This window comes from Myotis davidii, unplaced genomic scaffold, assembly GCF_000327345.1.
Source record: "Myotis davidii unplaced genomic scaffold, ASM32734v1 scaffold520, whole genome shotgun sequence".
NCBI lineage: Eukaryota > Metazoa > Chordata > Mammalia > Chiroptera > Vespertilionidae > Myotis > Myotis davidii.
Genome location: NW_006292908.1, coordinates 2,437,131 through 2,445,984, shown reverse-complemented (window position 1 = coordinate 2,445,984; position 8,854 = coordinate 2,437,131). Strand labels below are relative to the sequence as shown.

General features: G+C 43.7%; 1 protein-coding gene across 1 annotated transcript in view; it reads right to left on the bottom strand.

The window, feature by feature from the left end:
• Window positions 1-8,854, bottom strand: part of DTNA (dystrobrevin alpha) — a 292,781-nt gene that overhangs the window by 146,581 nt on the left and 137,346 nt on the right. The window contains exon 2 of the mRNA XM_015565683.1: window positions 5,858-5,984. The gene's annotated coding sequence lies outside the window, so the exon portion shown is untranslated. The remainder of the gene's footprint in view (window positions 1-5,857; window positions 5,985-8,854) is intronic.

Here is an 8,854-nt window from a genome sequence, read left to right as displayed (position 1 = left end):
CCCTACAATTAAAATGAAGTCAGAAGATAGCTGTTTGAAAATTTTGAGTTTTATTCATATCAATTATTATTTTCAAACATAGTATTTGAATAGTGTGATTAAAAAAAATTAGAACACATTTACACACTCTCTTAAGAAGTGCTAATAGTATCGCTATGTCTAGGGAAATTTTTATTTTGCATCCTAAACCAACTCTTTCATAATTAATCATAAATACACATTTCATATTCTTAAAGAGAAAAAAGGAAGAGAGACAGAATCCTTGCCTTTAAAACTCCCTTCTCTAGTGGTGATTCTAGATAACATGCAGCCCTAAAGTCCTATCAGTCCACAGTTTTGGACATCATCATTTCCAGGCATATGCTCGCATCAATAAGTGAGTTTTGTGCATAAGTAGGTCTCAGCCACAAGATGCTACAACTCTGAAGCTCTCATTGCACAGGAATAGGGCTAATTTTAGCATCAACCTAAACATAAACTCATTTGCCAATGAGAAAAAGATCTGTAGACTTATAAATAGCTTACTCCTCAGGAAATATTTTAAATAGAACGTTCTAGCATTATTATACAGGCATATTTGCATAGGATTAAATTGTAGGATCTTTCAGAGTGGCAGTTTGCTGCAGTGAAAAGATATGGCTTAACGTTCCAGTTCTGCCACTTCCCTGAAACATGACCTTGGCAAGTCACCGGAAGTCGTGGAACCCTAGTTTTCTTATCCAAATAAGGGAGAAATAATAGGCAATCTTAGGGGTTATTAAGAAAGTTAAATAAGAGAATGTCAGTGCGGTGCATCTGCTTTGGTGGCGGGACCGAGTGGCATGCAATGGCACAGGTCCTCTCAGTACAGCCCCTGCCCCGTAATGGACTCTCTTTTTGCTTGTAGTGGCCGCAGTGTCATCATCTTCACCGGAACCACGCAAGCATATCTCAGAGTACGGCCCTCCCTACTTCATCCAGCACCAAGGAGACTACTTTGAGCTTGGTACAGGCGATTCACAGATTAAGCTTGTCCTGGATGAAAATTTCAGAGAGAGGACAGATGGATAACATGAGAACTTCCAACATGAGCCCGTGAGTGATTGAATGAGATGGCTTTTTCTTGGGGGGTAGGGGGGCGGTGTCCTGTCATCTATAGTAAGAACTGATCTTCTAGAAATGACCCACAGGGTTATGTGAACTCAGAGATAGGACTGATAACTATTGACACAGGTGGGGTTTAGCAAGGACTTCACAATGACTAGGCTAGTGTAGTCACCAAGGGGAGCATGTTGTTTGTGGGCGAGGGGGGTTTGGTGAGGGGTGAGGAAGCGAGGACAGTCTAAGTAGAAGAACCGGCCTGGGAAAAAGTAAAGGCACCAAGAGCATAGCTTAGGGAAGGCAGATCATGCCTCTGTTAGCAAAGGTCAGCTGACGAGCAGAGAGGAAAGCAACAGGCTCAAGAGGTCTGCTCTGCCTGTGTTATGGCACACTTAGGAACATAGGACACAGGCGTAGGAACATAGGACACAGGCTTAGGAACATAGGACACAGGCATAGGAACATAGGACACAGGCTTAGGAACATAGGACACAGGTTTAGGAACATAGGACACAGATTGTACTCTGCAGCTGATGGGGGAGCCCACACTGGCTGTGAAACAGAAGTGGGTGGTGGTCATTAGGTCATACTGGCCTGTTGGTTAGGCACCTACGATGTCCCAGACACTTTCCTGTGTTGTTTTCTGGGTGTTATTTTCTAGTCTCACAGCAGACAGACCTGTCTTTCCAGGTGGTGAATGTGAGGTTCAGAGAGTTCGAGTAACTTGCTGCTCAAGATTACACATTCTTAAATTAAGCAAATGGCATGAAAAGAGCAAGAGCATATTTAAAATATTAATTTCAGAACAAACCATTAAGGAATGGAAATAATGAGATCTGAATGTAAATGAGGAAATTGATCTAGGCAGCAATGTTTTAAAAGGAAAAGGGAGGAGGAACACTGGAAAGAGGGGATTTGTGTTCAAAGCAAGGCCATTTGAGATTTTGGCAAGATCTAATACAGGTATATTCTGGAAGGACCTAGGCTTGTTAATAATCAACATGATCTTAAGGGAAATGAGGAAATTGATCTAGGCAGCAATGTTTTAAAAGGAAAAGGGAGGAGGAACACTGGAAAGAGGGGATTTGTGTTCAAAGCAAGGCCATTTGAGATTTTGGTATGATCTAATACAGGTGTATTCTGGAAGGACCTAGGCTTGTTAATAATAAACACTGTGGCCTCTGAGTTGGAAAGCTAGTTAATGGCTCTATTACATGAGAGACAGTTGAACATGGTAATTAGTGCTCAGGCTCAGAAACCAGACTGGATTTGAATGTTCAACGATCTTACTTAAGCTTGGGCAGGTTATTTGGGCAGGTTATTTACCCTTCTGGGGCCCTATTTTACTCATCTTTAAAAAAGAAGCCCATAATATTACCTATGTCGTGGGGTTGCTTAAGCATGAAATGACGTCTACGTGTGTGCATCACGGTGCTGGAGGAATTCGGTATGCATCAGCCAGTGTTGCCCTGTGCCTTTGTCCTTGTTCACCAATCATGGATTTAGACATCCTTTACAGTGTGCCAAGCACTGGGCTAGTTTCCAGGGACATGAAGAGGGCTCACACATTATTTCTGCCTTTAAACACATTTGATTTCCCCCACATTATGCTATGCGATTCAGCAGAAGAACTACTGACTACATTTAGGTTAAAGCACTTTCCTGGACTGTTTGGGCACCAGGGATTTAAAGTCTCTATTCATCATGCTGCTCATTTGTGTAATGAACACGTCCACTCCTCCTCCCCCGCTCCTCCTGTAGGGCATTTAGATCCGTTCAGCCGGAGTCATCTTTATGAAAGGCGCGTCCCTCGGCCCACGGGGAGACATCATGAACTCAGTGAGACCATTTCAGCAGTCTCCTCCTACGTATGTGTGCCGGACCCGCGGAAGTGGAGTGTTAGTGCCACTGACTCAGGCACCTCTCCCTCGGTAAAGCATTAGCCCTATCTGTGATGTAGTGTCTGTCATTAGTGGGTGTATTTCTCTTCCCAAGGGTATTTTTTTTAAAACAGATGACTTTATAAAGCCTATTTTTTTTAAGCTGGAGAGAAATGTTACAAATTAGAATTTTCAGTGGCTGTACCAAACTACGGAAGATATGTGTTGAGAACACGGGTTATTCACGGCGTCTTTAACCACACCATCAAGTCGCTCATCCTTGTATCTCCTAATTTTCGGCGATGAAGGGGGTACAAGTAATTCTGCTCATAATGCACTTTATGGACAGGTGAGCAGTCACGGTGGCCTCCGAGGCAAGGTTGAAAAGGGACAGGTCCACATAAATAAATGAGAAGGAAAGGAACACAGCAAGGCACATGCATTTAAAATAACCAAGTGAAGTGCCTAACATGGACAGGTGAGCAGTCACGGTGGCCTCCGAGACAAGGTTGAAAAGGGACACGTCCACGTAAATGAGAAGGAAAGGAACACAGCAAGGCGCATGCATTTAGAATAACCAAGTGAAGTGCCTAGGTAATGAAGTGAAAAGCCACTTTAAGGCCAAGGAAGCCCTGTAGCGTGAGTGGGATCGTTGGGACAGTGGTGAATTGTTTACCTGTCAAAAGAGACAGACACTGGCATCCTGATCACCTTGCTTTCCCACAGAGCCAGTGTCTGTTACGGGAAAAGTGGATGTCCTGATCATCAGGCACTAAGCAGCAAGCCACCAGCACTGGAAGGGAGCGGTCGGGTCCAAATTGAAATAGAGCAGATGCCCTCGATGTAAGTGTGAACGCAGGAATGAGGGCGATGCCCCACGGAGAGGTTGTCTGTCCCACGTACAGAAGTTTAACATGAGAATATTAATAAAGAAAATGTCCGCCAGGCTGGCCTGGCTCAGTGGTTGAGCATCGACTTATGAACCAGGAGGTTGTTGGTGTAATTCCCGGACAGGGCACATGCCTGGATTGTGGGCTCATTCCCCAGTAGGGGGTGTGCAGGAGGCAGCTGATCGATGATTCTCATCATTGATGTTTCTATCTCTCTCTTCCTCTACTTTCCTCTGAAATCAATAAAAAAATATGTATTTTTTTAAAAAGAAAATATCCTATTTGGTGTGCATTTGAGAATTAAAAAAACTCATTAATGTGATAAGCAACTTGGGAGTATCAACAATTATTTTATTAACAGCAACAAATTAACACTACAGCATCACATAGCTTAGAATACGGCTTTAAAATATTAAGTTAAATATTTTTTTCAGTGTAAAAAAACCCCAACTTTACATTTAATTTTTAACTTATTTCCTGAAACTCATTTATTTTCCTTGGGAGAAACATGTGACCCTTGTTCTCTTTTCTTGGATCGAACCAGGACTGTAAATATTGAAAACATGGAACGTAATCCAGGGAAATGGTTACCCAGATGATGGGAGGGTTGAGAGCCTCACCTGGGAAGAGTGAAAATCTACTGGATGAAGATTGGCAGCAGCAGGAAGACAAAGGCACTGCCACTCGCAAGTCTCAAGGGACAAAGGGAAGAGGTGATGTTACTGTAGCTAAGAGTTCAAGGTCACAGGGGCCAGCTCCCCTGGAACCAAAGCAGGAGCAGGACGAGGAATGGAAGCGGAGGTTTAAACCGGCACATACCAGCACAATAGCAAAACAGAGAGTTAAGTAAATATGCTTTCCATTCTCATTTTCTCCTCCTGGGTCATGTTACACGAAGGGAAATTGATTTACTGAGATTTGGAAAGGGCACTAAACTCAGCGCCCGAGAACTCCATTCTACCCACATCTCCTACATAAATGAAATCACCAGTTTCGTTCCACATACCACGCCAGGAAACCCCATTTACACACCCTTAGGATGACGAGAGAATTACCCGCTGTCATTTTGAAGATGCCCAAAGCATAAAGGAAGCATCACTCTCTTCTGGATTAGATTTAGACGGTGGCCGACGCTTGGGCAGTTGCATTGATTCAGAATTGTGATCAGAGGTATAGTCTGATGTTCTAGAAATCCCCTTTCTTCCAAGGAGTCCCTCAAGCCACACTTTGAAAGCTGCACTCAGGGGGATGCGGAAAGACACACGACCTCCTCGCTGAGACCACACTCAGCCCCTCCACACCTCTCCACGCTGCTGTGCAATGACCGGCATTCTGCAGAACTGCAAAGCGCCAAAGTGCAGGCTCCCGTCTTCGGAAGCACAGAAGGGGAATTATGTCTGATGAGGTAAAAAATACTTATCCGTCCATTTTATGGCCGAGCCAAACAAAGCGCACTGTGCACATGTGAGCACGTGTGTGCGCTGCACGGTCCGCAGCCGTTAGAAACTCACCCAGCCTAAGCCGTGCCCGGCTTTAACGTAAGCATTAGCAACCCTCCCTGCCCTCCAGGGCAGCCCCAAATGCCAGCCTTTCCCACACGCACTGGTTAATGATTACACTGCCATTACCCCGGCACATTCTCCTCTAGTGCATGCCATTAGGACATGGTTCTGTCTCATTTGGGCTTATTACTCTGATATGAAATACGTTAATATATTTTAAAAATTAGGTGACCTTTAGCATAGAATGAAGTATGATGGCATTTGCTTAATAGAGACCAGGAAGTAAAGTCTAGGCCATCACTATACCTCGCTCCTGAAGAGTTCGCATGGTGTCTGAGGATGCAAAATCAATAAAAGGCGCAAGATTATGGCTTTCACTGTCGGGCACCTCAGTAAAAGTACAAAACGTTGGTCAGATTTAACCCCATTTTTCTTTCCACAGAAGGAGAGAAGCACTTTAAGGAGAAATAGTTCAATGTCCTTAAATTCTGTCTCAGACACTCACCTAAACTTCAGTGAAGAAACAGCATGAACTTTCCAAAACCATCTGTTTGTTCTTTGAAACGGCACTTGGCTATGGCATTTAAGGACTCCCCAAGCACTTCATCCAGCGAATGGTAAATCCTATTTACCTGCAAAGAGAAAAATAAACTTTTATTTATGTAAGCAGCTCATACTTACATGTTTATTATAGAAACAGGAAGCCAGATCAGGTCTTCCTAGAGCATGCAGTATTTTACAAATTCCCTCACACACTAATAATGATATGTAATTCTCAATTTAGAGCCTCGGTTTTCATTATAAGCCAGTTGGAGAAGGACAAGTATCACATCATCTCACTCATATGGGGAATCTAATGAACAAAATAAACTGAGGAACAAAATTGATCCAGACACATAGAAGCATGGAATAGTGCATAACCCATGGACACAGACAATAGGATGGTGATAGCCTAGAGTGGGGGTTGGGGTGGGAGGGGGTGGAGGCTGGTTAAAAGATGGCAATGGGGGAAAAGGGGGACATATGTAATACTTTCAACAATAAAGATTTTAAACAATATTTAGAAAAAGAGACATTTGTGCAAGAAGTCATTTTACAGATGAGGATGGTGAGGCCTAGGGGGTGAAGTGATGTGATTAAGCAACTGGTTAGTAATAGACCTTAGCATAGTGGCCTTGAATCCTGGGCTCTAAACCTTGTTTGATTAAACACCCAGAAACAGAAAAAGATGACATCTTCCATGTTTTCCAAGTAGGCCCTTTCCTGGAATAGTGTGTCACCATAATTTCTACGAAAGCCAAGGAAATTAAGGTTGAGTCATAGTGTCCTAGACCAGCACCTCGTCTACTAATTTAAGCTCTAGCAGTTGTAAGTACGTAGGTATAAACCTGAAATTATTTAATGATCCACGGGATTTATGATGTTTGTAGTCATAGCATAAATAGTAAATAATTCAGAAAATTGCCTGTTAATGTTTCTTAATGAAGCAGAACGATTTGACAAGCTGTTGCCTTCTGAAAAGACTCGCCTGTGAGATCTTAACTAGACTGGCTCTAGGTTTCACTTCCCAAAGCCGACTATTCCCTGTCCCTCTGACCCAGCTCCCCTGCCACCAGCTCCATCATTAGTGTTTCTCATCATTCTCTCTTCCTCCATCCTTTCCCCTTTCCTTCTTACCAACACACAGGCTGGCTGTTTACTATCCCAGGTGCTAGATGGCTGGAAGCAGCAGAGATTTGAAGCTCAGAAACTCCCATGTTAAGATGAAGGAAAAAAGTGTGGAGCAGAGGAGATCACAGAAAATAAAGGGGAGAAGGCACTGGATAGCACGGGGGTGGAGAAGGAAGGGCCAGAGGAGCCTCGCTCTGCACCTGATGAAGGGTACAGGTGCCCCACCCTGTGCGTTCCTCCCCCAAGTGTTTTCTTGAACCCCAGGTTATCTAAAATGATTACAATAATTATTTAGCTTCCACAGTTTCAGGCATCCTATGATTTTAGATTCAAAGAGAAAATTCTATTCAATAATCCCCCCCTGCCTCTAATCCGGGTTCTCAGGTGTATTCACTATTGCATGAGATTTATTTAATGGCAGATAAAGAAAATGTCATGACACGATTAACCCTTGTTCTGCCATGTTAGAATCCAACCGTCTCAGATACACTCATGCATTTGGCATTCTTTGAATTAGATGTATTATTGGAACAGTAGTACTTCAGATATGTTTGCTTTCCATAAAACACATGCTACCATTTTTTTTAAATTAAGGCTCAGCTAAATTAGATTTATGCATCTGGGAATAAGTTAGATATTAAAAACATAAAACCCCCCCTCTCATGAATGTAGTTCTCCAAGCTGTAGCATCAAAAAATAAACGGAAATCTTACACAATATTATAGGTTCTTTCCTTTAAGACCACATAAGAACATCCAACTATATCTATATATATAAAGCGTAATATGCAAATCAACTGGACGGCAGAACAACTGGTTGGCTATGACGTGCATTGACCACCAGGGAGCAGATGCTCAATGCAGGAGCTGCCCCCAGCCCGCAGGCCCTGATCACTTGGCCAACCTCTTGGTACCTCCCCTGGCTGGTAGGCTCTGATCGCCCGATGAGGAATGGGGAACCGGGGGTGGGTGGCAGTGAACATGGGTGGCGCCAGGGCCCCAATCGCCCCGCCGGTCGCCCCACACACAGAGGGCGACTGGCAGAGGTGGCAGGGGGTGGGGACGGCTGTTGGCAGGTGGGGAAGATCGGCTCTGATTGCAGACCAGGCCTAGCAACCCTGCCTGTGCATAAGTCTCATGCACTGGGCCTCTAGCAATAAAGAGACACTCAAGACACCCTTTAGTAATGGCCTCTTAGGATGATGCTACTGGTTGTTGCTCCTCTACCTTGCAGTTTTGGGAAGGATGTTTTGCATTCAATTTTTTCCCCCAGTCCCTGGGTCATCCCAGACTGCAGTAGACTTGGAGGCTCAGACAGTGACACTGTGTTCAAGTCCCCCACAGGGTGGCTCAGGTTGTGCACCTTAACTAGAATCTACAACTCCAATAGAAGTTACAACTTGGATATCTTCATCGTAAGCTGGCTTTAGTTTCCACTGTTCCTCCTCCACCGAGATGTGGCCGTCCAGCCTGTTCCTCACAGGCTCTGATCAAAAGCTGCTGTCTGATCCACAGGCAGCTCCATGCCTCCCCTCTTGGCTTACATCCCCTGGAGCAGGCAGAACTGAATCACATCCAGCATTCTTTTCACTCTTGAGCCTCCTGAACTGCCACCAACTTAAAAGCATCAATCCCACTTTCTCCTCTTGCTGCTGCTCTGGACATGGGCAAAGCAAATTTCTCATGTGAACAGTGAGTAGGAACAGAAACACTTTCTTCTCTTTAAATTCTTTTTTTTTTCCTCATTGTTTTTATTTTATTTATTTATTTATTTATTTTTTATTTAATTCAATCTTTATTGTTCAGATTATTACATTTGTTCTTTTTTTTTA